At 41.0% G+C, this 15,000-nt stretch overlaps 1 long non-coding RNA gene across 2 annotated transcripts in view; it reads right to left on the bottom strand.

The window, feature by feature from the left end:
- LOC147028377 (uncharacterized) overlaps positions 1-15,000 on the bottom strand; it is a 75,306-nt gene that overhangs the window by 23,554 nt on the left and 36,752 nt on the right. For both annotated transcript variants that reach the window (XR_015057549.1, XR_015057548.1), the window contains exon 2: positions 8,681-8,778. This is a non-coding gene — a long non-coding RNA (uncharacterized LOC147028377). The remainder of the gene's footprint in view (positions 1-8,680; positions 8,779-15,000) is intronic.

Below are 15,000 nucleotides of genomic sequence, written 5' to 3' on the forward strand. Positions count from 1 at the left end.
GTTTGATATTAATCGGACAAGCGGTTCCCAAGTTATGTCTTTATTTATCAACCAATGACAGGACACCGTGCTATGACATCACTACTGACATCACAATTTTTTTTTTTTTTTGCACGTACGGCCAGGCACGTACGGCCAGGCACGTACGGACCCGCACCTACGGGCACGCACTAGTATATTTAAATACATGTAAATATATATTATTTAAATATATGTATATATATATCCTATGATAACCAGAGGAAATCACCCATGATAACCCATGTATAATAACCCATAATCCATGATAACACACAGAAATAACCCATGATGCACGCGCACACGTACACACACACACACACACACACACACACACACACACACACACACACACACACACACACAATTTGTCTTTGACTTGTGACTAATGAGTATTATGATTCTTAAATATTTCGTCTGCTGGATATATTTCAACCAAATAACCTGCATTTTTGGAATGTAATCAGTCAGCTCAACTGCTGACATTGCCCTTGATAACCTGGACTCGAGGAGATTACCCTGATATCTCAGACTGCAGGATATTTGCTGGGCCAGAGACGTCTTCATGTGATTGAAGATATTACCTTTGATAACCCGGATTAGAGGAGATAACCATCAACGCCCTCACCAATGGGCAATACTCCTTTACCCTGAAATGGAAGACTCTAATCCTGATAACAAGAACCAGAGGAAATGACCCATGATAACCCTGTCGTGATGGCAATACACGTGATAACACGAATTGTTAAACATTACCAGAGGATAACCCCGACTGGAAGATATTAACTTGTGATGCCCTGGAAGAGATTTCCCACCATAACAATGAAATGAAAATATCATTTGTGATAACCTATTGGAGATCACTCCTAATAACCTGCACTGGAAGAAATTCCCCTGATCATATCAAAAATGTTACCCATGATAACCTATAAATAAGGAGGATTCTTTTGAAAGGCAAAATTTGCTAACTCGCAGAACCCTTTGTTTGGTAAGGCAGTTGACGCAAGATTAAAACTTCTATGAACGAGATATTCAGAGAAGTCCAAGAGGCACCAACTCTAATTTATTTCTCAATACAAGTTAATATCAACAGAAAGGAAGAGAAACACTTTCTTACTCATCGTATGTATCTATGTTTTGAGAAAGAAAAAGTTGGCAAGTCTTGGACTCTTCTGACCATCTTATCTGTGGAACTTTTTCAAAGCCCCTCGTAATGTTTGCATTGAACTTGTTCCTTGTATCATTCCAGGCCTGCTTTGTGGCCTTCGCGTTGGCCTCGATACCACGTTCTCCTGTCCACGCACTGCCTCGTTCGACCATGCTGCACTCAAAATGAACAGATCGAGGTCGGAGCCAATGCCTTATTGGCATTCACTTTGCGGTGACTGAATCTGTCTAATCCATTTAGCTCCTGAAGTTAACAAGGTGTGTGTGCTTAGGGGCAGATGGCATGGAAGGTTTTTTTTTTGGGGGGGGGGGGTGTTGTGGCCTGGGGTACATCCGTGAAGTATGTTAAAAGGAAAGATATAATCCAACATAGTTTATGCAACAAATACATCAAATTCAACAAATGACTTGGAAAGATTATATAATATTCCATTCCAAAGTAGGCAAAAATAATTTAATTTTAATTACAGTCGATTCATTGACAATTTTTAGAAGTCTAAAAGTTGTTATTTCGGTAATACTATAGTTAATTAAATCGCACCTTTTCAACAATATTTACATCAGCAACTTCACACGAATATATTTGTATCTATACGAAAAAGAATGAGGTCTGTGTACTTTTGTTTGCCAAATCCTCCAATAGTTTTGGGAGAATCTTGTTGAAAAACTCGATATGCATACTTACAGACCCTCGAGGGTGTCCTTGGGGGGTTCGGCATCACGACCCATTTTGGGGGAGAGAGGCTGCTGGTTCTTGACGGAGATTCAAACTGTGCATCCATGTGATGAACAGCAGTGGAATCGGTCTCCAGGAAGCAAGGAGATAAAATAACAAAACGTTTTTGTTCATTTTGAATGAAGATGTTTATGTCGATTGGTACTCCAATGATACCTTTTGTCCATTCAACATGAACAAAGGGCATCATTGGAGTACCAATCGATGTGAGCGTCTTAACTCTGATGAGCACAAGGCCGTAGATACATCAAGGTTAAAACCGATGAAAAATGGAGGTGGCACCCTATTTAGTGAACCAGTAGATACTGTAAAGAAGATAAGCACAATTCCTACTCAACAGTTACAAGGTGGATTGAAGAACAGTTGGAACAAGCATTCACTGGTGAAAATTCGGGTTCAAGTTCATAAAAACACGAACCGCTCGGGAATCACGAGATGAAACAAATGAAGAGCAGTGTCGAGAAAACTAAACAACTCGCGAAAAGTCTGTGATAAATCCATCCGAGGCCACAGAGGCAAACTGGTCAGGGAAAACATGGAATGCCCATGAGTAAATGAAAAACACCTCTGGGGAGCACTAGCCCTGGTGAAAAATTCAAGTGAGAAAGGAAATTGCACAGGTAGGTCGCGTAGCTAAGGTGGCTTAGTAGCTAAGTGGCTGGCTTAGGATCCAAGGGTCCTGAGTTTGAGCCCTGTTGGCTGCTGAATTAACACCAGATGGGGTTGACTCAGCCTGTCCTCCTTCCAAAGTTGGCAAAATGAGTGCCAACTTTCTGGTATCCTGTGTTGGAGTGGCGACCCTTCCAGGATTGTGCCCAATAGCCCAGGAGACTGCTTAGGCAGCACCAACGCTCTGCACAGAGTGTGGTCCCAATGGATGGATGGAGTAGCACCTGTTTCAGTCAGGGTGGAATAACAGTCAGGGAGGAGCAGCAGTCAGATTCTTCAAACTGATCATTTCCAGGGGCTTGTGGTCACTCTTGGGAATGAAGGGGGTGACCATATCAGAAAGTGTGGAAGTGTTCGCATCTGCCCATGATGGCTAGCATTTCATGCTTGATGTTGGGCTTGTTGTCTTATTGCATCAGGCAAGCACCAAGGTGTTTTGTGGAGGCATTTACCTGCAGTGTCGTGGCTTTATTTGAATCAAATTAGGCCATCTCGTGGCAGATGGTGTTCTTGACCCTTTGGAAGGCTCAGTTCACTTTGTGAACCTTTGTGGTTCACTGTCCATTCCAGTTGGTCTGATTTTACCAGCTCACAAAGGTGAGCTGCGAGGTCGGACAGATTTGTTATCAAGGGGCCCATTTATGTGATGATACCAAGTGCCTTGTAAAGTTCACAGATTCCCTTCAGATCTGGTATGCTCTGGATTGTGTGCACTTTTCCTTGTTCTGGGTGGGTGCCTTGTTGGTCAAAGATGAGACCGAAGAACTGAATCTGTGGCTTTTTGATGCTGCACCTGTCGCTGTTGAATTTCAGGCTGAATCTGGCAGCTGTTTTCATCAGGTGTTGAAGGTTTCAGTCATGTTCTTGCTTTGTTTTGCTGTAGATGGGGGAAAGTTGGGGAAAAGAACAAAGGCGACCAGGTAGCCTGTTTGAAGGCCTACTCATCGCTGGCCCTACTCATGGCGGTGTTACTTCATCTTTGGACACCAACGTCACTGGCTCTCATCTCACTCCTGGTTTCTTAAAGCAGACTGCATCGAGTCCTGCTTCCACCCACCACATCGTAGAGACAAAGTGGTCTCACTTGCATTATAGTCTTGTTGTACGAGTGTGATATGTGGTGCCCAGTGGGTTAGGTGTTGCATTTTATTTCTCCTTCTTGAATACAAGTTTGCATGTCCACACTTATCTCTGTATCTTTTGACTCGCTTGGTTCGTTCAATTTATTAGAACATCTTATTGACCCTCTTCCTTGTACTTTGCTTTTCAAATAAACCCTTTAAAAGGTTAAAAAAAAAACTGTTTCAGCTATCTGCTTTTCATGTGTATATGCCGTCGATTTTGGATCATTTGGGTGACCTTTGGGAGCTGTAAAGTGGAATAATACTGAACACAGTGCCACAAAAGACCGTTTGAACCATCCCTCAGGTTGAAAGTTCCCAGCTCTGAAGAATCCTGGATTAACGGGTCCTCGGACATTATTTTTGACATCAGGAGTGCGATTTTTCGAACCCCCTGACTCTGACATTCGACGTCATAAATGTAGGAATCAAACCCTGATCAACATTTGTTGAGCAGGATTTGGATCTAGAACTCAAATGACTTCCAAATTACAGTTAATTGGTGTCGAGAGAGCGCAGTGGAATGTGCTGCAATTTTTTTTTTTAATTGGAATTGTTTTGGCATGCACATGAGGAAATTGTGCTGACAGCATGCTTCTGTATCCATCTTGTCCATCCCATGCGTCCTACCCTACCCCTCATTCCTCCCCACATCAATTATTTGTCCAAGTCTCCCTGTATTTTGTCCTTCAACCCTGCTGGTGGCATTTCCTACCTCGCTCTACCGTTCCTTTTGTTCTGTTGCGTCCTGATCCATCAAGTGTACTCGCTCTTCCATGAGCATTGACCTTGTATACAAAAAAAATCTGTCAAACAAAATCAAAACGATGAACAAAAGAAAACTTTGTGATGATAAGCTCTCCTCTCACTAAAACTTAGCTATCGATTATTACATCATTATTACTTTCAAAACAAAGTGGTGTAGGAATGTGTTGAATGCTGTTCCTGGTGCAAATTTGACCTGATTTTGTTTCATCATAGCCTGAGCCACAGCAGTCAGAGGATGGGGCTACAATCGCCCTGCGGCAAAGTCACCTTCACTGACTCTTGTGGCTGCATTTACAGAGATTCATTGGCAGGTGCTGCTTGGGCCCAACTCTGTGGCCTAAAGCTGCTGTCCTAACGAAAACTGCCCTGCCTGCAGAGAGTAATAAAGTGTCGGCTTCTCAGATCCAAATGAAAGATAAGTGCAAGAGATGAAAGATAAGGAAACTGCCTCATTCGATCCATGATGAGCTTGCAATGGCTTGTCCTCAATATGGAATAAAGGTTTGGTCTGGGAAGTGCAAAATTATGGATTTTTGTGCAGGACAGTTGGATAGTCATAACCATCAATAAATGTATCTCTTACATTCATCATGTTGGGAAGAGAGTGCTTAATGATTCGGGAATGGGAGGAGCGGAGGGTTGGGAGGAGGTCGAGAAAGTACTTGCAAGGATCTCGGGTCACAACATTGGGAAGGCTCAATAAAGTGATAACTGCAACAAAATACATGAAGACTTCAACTAAAACATCTTGATTAATGTTGTAAAATTCAGGTAGTGCTGTAAAAGTACGAGAGTATAGACATGTATATCTCATGTAAACATGGATATATTCCCTATATAAGTCATTAAAGCAGTCTTCAACATTCCGTTTTACGGCACAAAGTTACACGACACGAAATTATACTCATTATAGTATGATAGCTTTAAGGAGAGGACCGACTTGAAGCATCATTGATAGCCCTACTTTGTAAAATAAGATATATATATATATATATATATATATATATATATATATATATATATATATATATATATATATATATATATATATATATATATATATATATATATATATATATAGTTGCAATAATTATATTACATCTGATATAAGGCCACATATACACGCATCTAAAAAAAAAATTAGTTGGGAACCAGCTTTAAACTGAAGAGCCATAAAGGGTGAAACTACTGCCTTGGATGCTGGTTTATCCTCATATGCTGGTGTGGAGGAGATGGATATGGGACACAGACAGGCAAGGTCGAGGTTTTTTTTTAAATTAAAAAAACAACTTGGGAGGGAAAAAAATCATAAATTCAGATGACACCAATAACCTTCAATCCAGGACAGTCTCACTCATAATCTCCTCTCTCATAAATTACATTCATGCCAATCTAACTGTCCTCTTGAGCGGTCAATCTTTCGAATAGGTTTGATTCCTTCAAAGAGACCACATTTCCAAACGAGAATGAAGAACTTGTCTGACTGAACAACTTATCTTTTATCTTCTTTTTTTTTTAAACACAGAGTCCTTATATGCTAGTGTGGAGGAGATGGATGTGAGACATATAGGCAAGGTTAAAGTTTCTTTTTTTTAATTCAAAAAGGAAAAACTTGGGAAAATCAGAAATTCAGATGGCACCGATAACTTTCAATGCCAGACATTCTCAATCCTAATCATGTCTCTCGTAAATTACATTCATGCCAATCCAGCCATCCACTTGAATGGTCAATCTTTCGAAAAAGTTTGATTCCTTTAAATAGACCACATTTCCAAAGGAGAATGAAGAACTCGTCTTGCGAGTGAAGGTGACTGTAGATCTGCTTCGGCAAACAGGTAGAACCAGAGGGTTCAAATAGAACACCATACCTCGCACAGTCTTGAGATAAATATAATAATCACATAACTAGAGGAAAAATATAATACATCAACAACATGGGCGGGGTTTACGAGCAGCAAATTTGATTGGTCGTCATGACATAAAATGCCGCAACATTTTGTCCAAGTACTGTTAAACAGAAAGGTTTTGAAAGTGCCACAAAGAAAATTTGTGTTCTCCAGTATTGAAGTACATCATTCAATTGAAATAAAATAAATATTTTAAGGGTTGTTCGAAAAAAATATATTCCAGATGGTTTACTACTGTTGGAAGTTTACCACAGGTGTCTTTTCATCACCTTATTTAACATGTTACATTAGTTCTTAGTGCTTGTTGTTTGTGTCCTTTATGACATTCTTAAAAACATGAAGTTTCCTGTTTGGAATGATTTTCAATTTTGTTTGACTGCCAGACAGGCAGACAGAGTAAAAAAAAAATCTCACTCCTCTCTGTGCATGTGCGATCAGGACAAATTCAGAGCCAAAGTGCTGCTAAACTGCAGGTTTGCTTTCCGATTCATGTTCAAACTAGAACGGGCACTCATGGAGCGCATACCTTCACCGCCACTACTTTTTTTGTTCTTGGTATGAGTGTGGGAAACTGGTTTCATATGAATGGTCTTATGACACAAACCACATATCTATATTGTCATGACCCCCCCCCCGACTTTCGGGGGCTCCGGACTAAACAACAATCAACTCACGTCGTTTTGGCGAGTCTTCACTCGCAAGCTCGGTGAATACAAGGTAATCTCGTTTGATGCTGGTTTCATGCAAATCGAATAAGAATTGACTGAGTTATGCCGAAAACCGCATATTTTTCAAGGGCGTGACCCCCCCCCCGACATTATACCCCAACCGGTGACATGTGTTATGACGTCATTGTGTCACAAGATTGGGCATTAAATTCTGAACATTTTGGTGCTGGGTTCATGTAAAGCAGACAAGAATTGACCACGTTATGACAAAAACCGCATATTTTTCAAGGTCGTGACCCCCCTGACCTTTGACCCCTAACCGGTAACAAGAGTATGGGCGTCATTGTATCATATTGCATATCACAAGATGAGGCGTTGAATTCTGAACATTTTGGCGTTAGTTGCATGCAAATTGAATAAAAATTGACCGTGTTATCGTAAAAAGACGATTTTGACCTTTTCGTGACCTTGACCTTGACCTTTGACCCGAACGATCCCAAAATCTAATCGAATGCTTCCTGGCTAATAACCAATCATCCCACCAAATTTCATGCAATTCGGTTTAATACTTTTTGAGTTATACGAATCACAAGATTACAAATAAATAAACAAATAAATATTAAATAAATACACGCCGACCAAAACATAACCTTTCGCAGAATGCGTAGGTAAATATAACTTTCAATTGAAATTAAGTTGTTCGTCAATCATAAACTGACGTTTGTAGACAAAAGGACAGACAGATAGATAGAGAAGTGAACCAGTTGCTTAACCTCGCTTTTTCGCTTTGCATGCGTGGGTCAATAATGTACAAAATCAAGAAGACGTTGATTGAAGTATGATAACCGCCATGGGAAGCAAGGAGAATCTGATGTTTTAGTCGTTGGTCATCTCTTTGCTCCGATGAAGGGTTAACACCCAAAACATCAGCTTCTCATTGCTTCCGAGAGTAGTTCGCATACCTCAAATCAACATTCTGTTGATTTCATCCATATTTCCAAACAGAACCCAAAAGCCAGGTTCAGAATGTCTGTTGGGCCAATGCCTTCCTTGGCATTTCTATACATCCTTAGAGCCTGCAAATGATTTGTAGTCATAGCACAATGGAGCAGTGCACCTTTTCTGGGCTGGTGCCCCCACATCCTGGATGTGGTCAAGTAAAAATTTTTTTTAAATGATGGCATCACCCATCAAACCTACTACTCTTTCAACAGAGACAAGTCAGTGGACGCTCCTCCATTTTTGTACTGCACCTCATCTGCTCTTGCATCCTCTGTCTTTCAGCCCTCCACTGCTCTCCAAACCTTCCTTCCAGCATGAATACAGTCATCAAGCATCACTGTCGTGTCAATCTCCGAAAGTCCACACTCTCTGCTCGCCTGCACCGCTTCATCCCTCTTTTCTCCTGCTGTATTGTCCACTATTCTATATGTATTCAGTGCTGGCAGACAGGTTCCTAACTTAACGTCCCATTCGAGGGATGGTGTACTTTTTGATGCAACACCCTGCCTGTGAAGCACTGGTCAGATAGTGGACTCATCAGTTCGAGAATTCTCTTTGAGAGGTAGTTTAAGGTAAGATAATTATCTCCATAATTTTAAGCATAATTGCAATTTGTTTGCTCACCTTTTTAGCTCACCTGGAATGTCATTCCGGGGAGTTTATGGGACGGTGCATCATCCATCCATCAGTTCGTCTATCCATAAACACATGCAACTTCTTCTCTGCAACGACACACAATTTCGACGAAACTTGACCACAACGTTCAACATCAAGTATGTACCAAAGTTTGTTCACGGCATTAAAACACCGGGCCTGAAGGAGGTCTACGGGGGGTTGCCACCCAAAAGACGTATTTGCTTTCCACTCTGAAACTACACATGCAATTTCGATGAAACTTGACGACAACCTTCATCACCCGAGATGTACCAAAGTTTGCTCACGCCGTTGAAAATAAATAAATAAATAAAAATAAAATTAAATCAGGGTCTAAGGGGATCTACAGGGGGGGTGAGGGGGAGCGGTTGCCCCCCAGAATGGGTATTTGCTTTCTTCTTAGAAACTACAGACACAATTCTGATGAAACTTGACCACTACCTTCATCACCCGTGATGCACCAAAGTTTGTTTACGATGTTCAAAAAATCCAGGAGATAACATTGGTTCATTTTGCTGATTCCATCTCACGTTGACTTCCTCCTCAGTATCATTGCCCCGATTTTTTACAAGAATGATGAAGACTGCCTCGAGAAGGTGCAACAAAGAGCTACTAGACTGTTACCAGAACTTCGCAGACAAGAGTATCCAGAGAGATTGAAGGCACTTGGTCTAACCACTCTTGCAATATAGAGAAAGTAAAGCAGAGGTGATTCAAATTTATAAATTTTTAGAGAAGTGGATAATGTGGACTACAATAAGTTTCGTTTTTTTACACTGGAGGAGTCGACCAGGACAAGAGGGCATTCACTCAAGCTGAAGAAGTTTCATTTTAAGACCAAAATCAGAGTGTGCCTTTCTGTCTGGTGTATAAATCATTGGAATTCTCTTCCTCGTCCTGCGATTGAGTCGGGCACTCGAAATCAGTTTAAGTCTGAGCTTGACAAGCATTGGTCTGACCATCCCTTGAAGTTTAACCCATGTATTAGAGTTTAAGACACCGTGAAGAGGGCCACATAAGCTACGCTATATGTCTCAAAATCCAGTAAGATCCATTAAGTAAGCAAGAGTGCATTGCATAATTATTTAGCTTGACGGATTCCTTGACTATAAAGTTTTAACACAAATGAAACGGAATTTCTGACCCCAATCCACCCCCCTCTAGCTGCATATACCTTTATCTTCTCTCACCTACCTCAATTTTTCCTTTAATCCCTTCTCACATTAATATTCCCAACACATTCCCTGAGCCTTCTTTCCCTCTCCAATCCTCCTCCCTACACCCAATTATGCATGTTTTTTTTCTTCAATTTATCCCTTTCCCCCACCTCCCCCCCCCACCCCATCAATTCATCGGTAATCAGCAGATACCCCCAATTTACAAACCATATAAAAGGTGAGGAGCATTGTATGATACTCCATGATCAAGACAATAAATGATTAGTAAGAGCTTTTTTTGGGTTGGCAGAATAGCCAAGAGGTATGTGCACTTATCTCTGAGCTTTCTCACCTGGGTTCGAATCCTGACCGAGCTATAAGCTGCCACCCTGGTGATTGGCATTATTCGGTGGACGTGAAGGATGCCACCGTGTCCTTTACAAAGAGTGGGTGAGTTATTGCTGGTGTCCTGAACAAATCACAAATTCCTGCACCCTCAGTCGAGTATCCTGTGTCGGAATGGCGACCCGCCCAGGAGTGCAAGCAATTCTTAGCTCATAGAACTTCCTCGACAATCTCATGTACCTTATGGCTATAAATGAGGAGGATAAACAAATAAACAATAGTTTCATTTGTGGTGATGCATTTCCTATTATGATGGGAAACACTTTGGCATGCTGTCATGAAGATGATGATCAACAGAATATGGACATCATTTATCAATTGAGGGAGGCGGTCGAGATATTTACGACATACATATTTTCTTTCTTGTTAAAACAACACAAAAAAACACCCTGCTATACTGCTGGTATAAAACACTTGAAAATAACTTGCATTGAAGAATTCTTTCCTGCCCCCCCCCCCCAAACACTCACTATCATGAGTCTCGAACAAGCCATCATTCTGTCTCAAACTGCGCCACCACTTAGCACCGACGCCATAATTGACAGATTCATTTTGGAGGCTGTCCGGCCTAGCTGCGGCCTAATTACGCAGAGCTGCCTGATGACTGTGGACAGCCGATATCCGCGCCCGGCACGTTTATTACCGAGCCTGTCAGTGTGATTGATTGCGGCACATTGGGAGAGCAGTGCACCAGGCCCTCAGTTTGGAGGCCTATTCTGTCAGGCCTGTGCCTGCCTGACGATCATTTGTGCAACTCAGATCCTGGAGCATTCACAGACAAAAATATGACAAATTTGTTTCACTCTTTTTATCAGATAAACCAAACATTTCCTCACAAACTATTTTTCATATTCATAAGAAAACCAGACTTTCTATTTTATTTTCAGGGAGCAATTGCGCTGCTCATGTGGCAACATGAACCATTGCTGCTTTTTTCTGTTTTCTTTCAAACTTGTTCTGTGTCCCTTTGCTATTTTTGTTTCCTTTGTGTCGTTGAGCAGCCGTTCCAATATGAATGAAGTAATTATGCTGCAATGCATTTTTACCTCCATCACATTAGGTGGACGGAAGTTATATTTTCACCCTTATCTGTCTGCCTGCTTGTCTGTTATCAGGATATCTCAAAACGTTACGGACAGATACGGACGAAACTTGGTGGACAGGTTGTGTGTGTGTGTGACAAGGACAAAGCGATTTGATAATGGTGAAGATCCGGATTCTGGAATTTCTTAAGTGATTCTTCACCATTGAGTGATAGAGCAAAAAATGATATATAGCATGGTATCTCAAAAAGTTATGGACAGATTATGACAAAACTTGGTGGATGTGTTGGGTCGGTGACCTGAGCAAGCCGATTTGATTTTCGTTAAGGTCCAGAAACAGATCTGGCATCGCAGTGGGATCCAAAGCGTAAATGCTCTACCGAGTGCCGTTCTTGTTTGCATAGTGGGTTGGCCACTCCTGCTGTTGCACATAGGAAATATCACTATATTCGGTGGCAGTGGAGTCCAGGATTGGCTGAAATGGATACGTGACATCACATGTATATGTCACGGCCAATCATTGACCGACAGGCACAAGTAATGTCACAAGTGTTTCACAACTGAATGTGGACAAGCCAGCTGCCTCTCCAGAAATCTCTGTGAAAGTCACCAAAGTAGATTTCTGCTCCATGGTGCATTGTTTTCACAGGACACAAAGGGAACGTTTCCACAAAGATCAGATGAAGTTACTTTAGTTTTTGAAATCCTTGATACTCGACTGTTGTTTCTCTTCTAAAAAAAAAAAAAAACACCCCACATTTTAATAAAAATATGGAAACATATTATCTCCGATAATGTACTGGACTCAAATGAGAACAAGGCGAGAACAATGAAAAATAATTTATTTTCTTGCATGAAGTAAATTTATGAAATAAAATTTATTTTAGAAATAAAATGTTTCCTCATTATATACTTGTATGTTGAAAAAATTTCAAGAAAAAGGAAAGCATTACAGAAAACATTTTGGGTCACGTACACTTTGGGAAAAAGAGCAGGAAAGCTGATCCAGATAATCAGCCTGAAAGAATTCTTCAAGTGTCTCTGTGTCTCTCTGTGTCTCTCTGTCTGATGATTTGGATGTCCATCGATTCAGCACTTACAAAGTAAAAGGAATTTTTCAGATCCCTCTGGAATCAAAGGATTATTTTGGTGAGGCTCCTCCTGTTAAACTGTTGGTTCACGAAAAAATATTTTCACGAAAAAAATAAGTGACCACTATATTCGTTATTGTTGTGTGTCTGTCTGTCCCGAGCATAGCTCCGTGGGTTTTGATCCGATCCTGATAAAATGTTGGTGGGAGATATCATGATCTAATTGTGTTTTTCTGAAAATGGGCGTGGTGCGCCCATTATGGGCGGAGCCACGCCCAAAAAACATGTGTTTTTAGGGGGTAGCCGATTTCAATTTGCATCTTCTCCTAGGGGGTTTGTCGAATCTGACAGGGGTTTCGGTATTTGGTTAGCCCAATGACACCTGCATAGCCCACGGAGCTCGAATTTCATTTTCGTCCCAAGGTCAAGGTCACAAGGTCACGAACTTAGAAAATTGCGAATTTTGACATAAAAAATTCTTCTCCGAGGGGTTTGTCGAATCTGGCAGGGTTTCGGTATTTGGTTAGCCCAATGGCACCTGCATAGCCCCACAGAGCTCGATTTTTCATTTTCGTCCCAAGGTCAAGGTCAAGGTCACGAACTTAGAAAATTTCGAATTTTGACAAAAATCATACGACCGCCCAAACTTTGAGAGCTTGGATGACAATATTTTTTATGCATAATCTTGAGGTCATTCCCCACTTAAAGTCTTGAAACCATATTGCTCAATCTCGAACACCTTGCCCGTGGCGCCCCCTTCAAGTTTGTTTTTACGCTGATTTCATCAAAGTATGGAAAATCCGAGGAGTGCAAAATGCCATATAGCCTATATGACGTTATATTGTTCCTGGAATGTTCCAGAGGAAGTTTTGCACCAAAGGTCATAATCCTTGACCTTTGACCTTTAAAGTTCACAAAGGTCAAATTTTCAAAGTTGTGGGAATCGAACCGGGTTTTCGACCTTCTTCGACGAACTAACTCCAATAAGCTATAGCACGTATCCTGTTTCCTTATTTTAATGTCCACAACATTGTTTTGCGACCTTTAAAGGTTATGCAAAGGTCAAATTTTAAAGTTGTTGAACGAAACCGGGTTTTCGACATTTTGCAGCTAATAACCTGTCACTCGTACCACATCATGTTGATCATTTTTATAACTTGGTCAAAAATTATCACATTGTCTCATCCTTGACTTCTGAAACAATCGACATCGTCAAATACCGCTCGTGAACCATCGTCGTCTTCAGACTTGTCATATATATTATTATTGCTTTCTTTGCAAGATTGGGGCTCATGGAAGAGTGAATTGACAGAGCGTAGAAAGGTAACTAGAAACTATCTGAAAATGCAAAGCCGATCCGTGTCCACTTTGTACTGAAACTTGACAAAAATGGCAAAAACGAAAAAGAAAAAAAAATTAGTAAAATTTAATGATTAGTCTTCTCCATAAACACATAACAGGGATTTGTTGAGACGTTGGTGGCAAAAGATAAAACGGTAAGATTGTTATGCCCTGGACAGCCACACACACACACACACAGACACAGACACAGACACAGACACAGACACAGACACAGACACAGACACAGACACAGACACAGACACAGACACAGACACAGACACACACACAGACACAGACACAGACACAGACACAGACACAGACACAGACACAGACACAGACACAGACACAGACACAGACACAGACACACACACACACACACACAATGGCACTTGGTCGAGCACATCCCTCTGCCAGGCTGACCAGTTTATGTTTTCTATCCCACTGATAGGCTTGATCTGCATCCAGACCTGAACCCAAATCGAATCAGCTTGTTCTCGTCACCGAACCAACTCATCCAGCAAGTTTTGTCATAATCCATCCAAACGTTTTGAAATATCATGCTGCCTACCGTTTTTGGCACATCTCTCAATGGTGAAGAATCATTTAGAAAATTATAGTATCCAGATCCTGATCTGGATTTTCATCAAAATCGAAAGAATTCTTCCTTCTTTCACACCGAACTTGTCCAGCACATTTCATCCGAATCCATCCCTAATTGTTTGAGATATCCTGCTCAAAGACAGACAGACAAACAGTCAGGGCTGAAAACGTAAACTCCAGCAACCTTCGGTGGAGAGGTGACAGTGTATGAAGAGTAATCCGTTGGCACATCTGCAAAACATTTAATATCCCAGTCTCATAAAAATCATGGAAGTACGAACCAAAAGCGATTGATGAAACTGAGGATGTAATGCTCCCATATGACCTGATGATCCAATCAAGCATGAACATAGAAAACAAAGCACCATACTTGACTGGACATCAGATCAGATACAAAAAGGAAAGCATTGCTAATCGACATGTCAGTACTGAACGACTTTTGTCTAAATAACGTGGAAATCAGGAAAATAACCAAATTCCAGGATCTGAAAAATGAAGTCAAAAAAATCTTGGAAGCAGAAGATTGCTGAAATTACAAATTGTATGTAATTAGAACGCAGTGCTAATTGGAGCAAATGGAATGATAATGAAGAACCTCAACAATACCTTAGAAACCATCCCAGGGAATATTACCACAAACAAACTACAGTTGG

The sequence above is a fragment of the Eptatretus burgeri genome, chromosome 4 (genome assembly GCF_056783735.1).
Source record: "Eptatretus burgeri isolate ZD-2024b chromosome 4, Ebu_testis_v1, whole genome shotgun sequence".
NCBI lineage: Eukaryota > Metazoa > Chordata > Myxini > Myxiniformes > Myxinidae > Eptatretus > Eptatretus burgeri.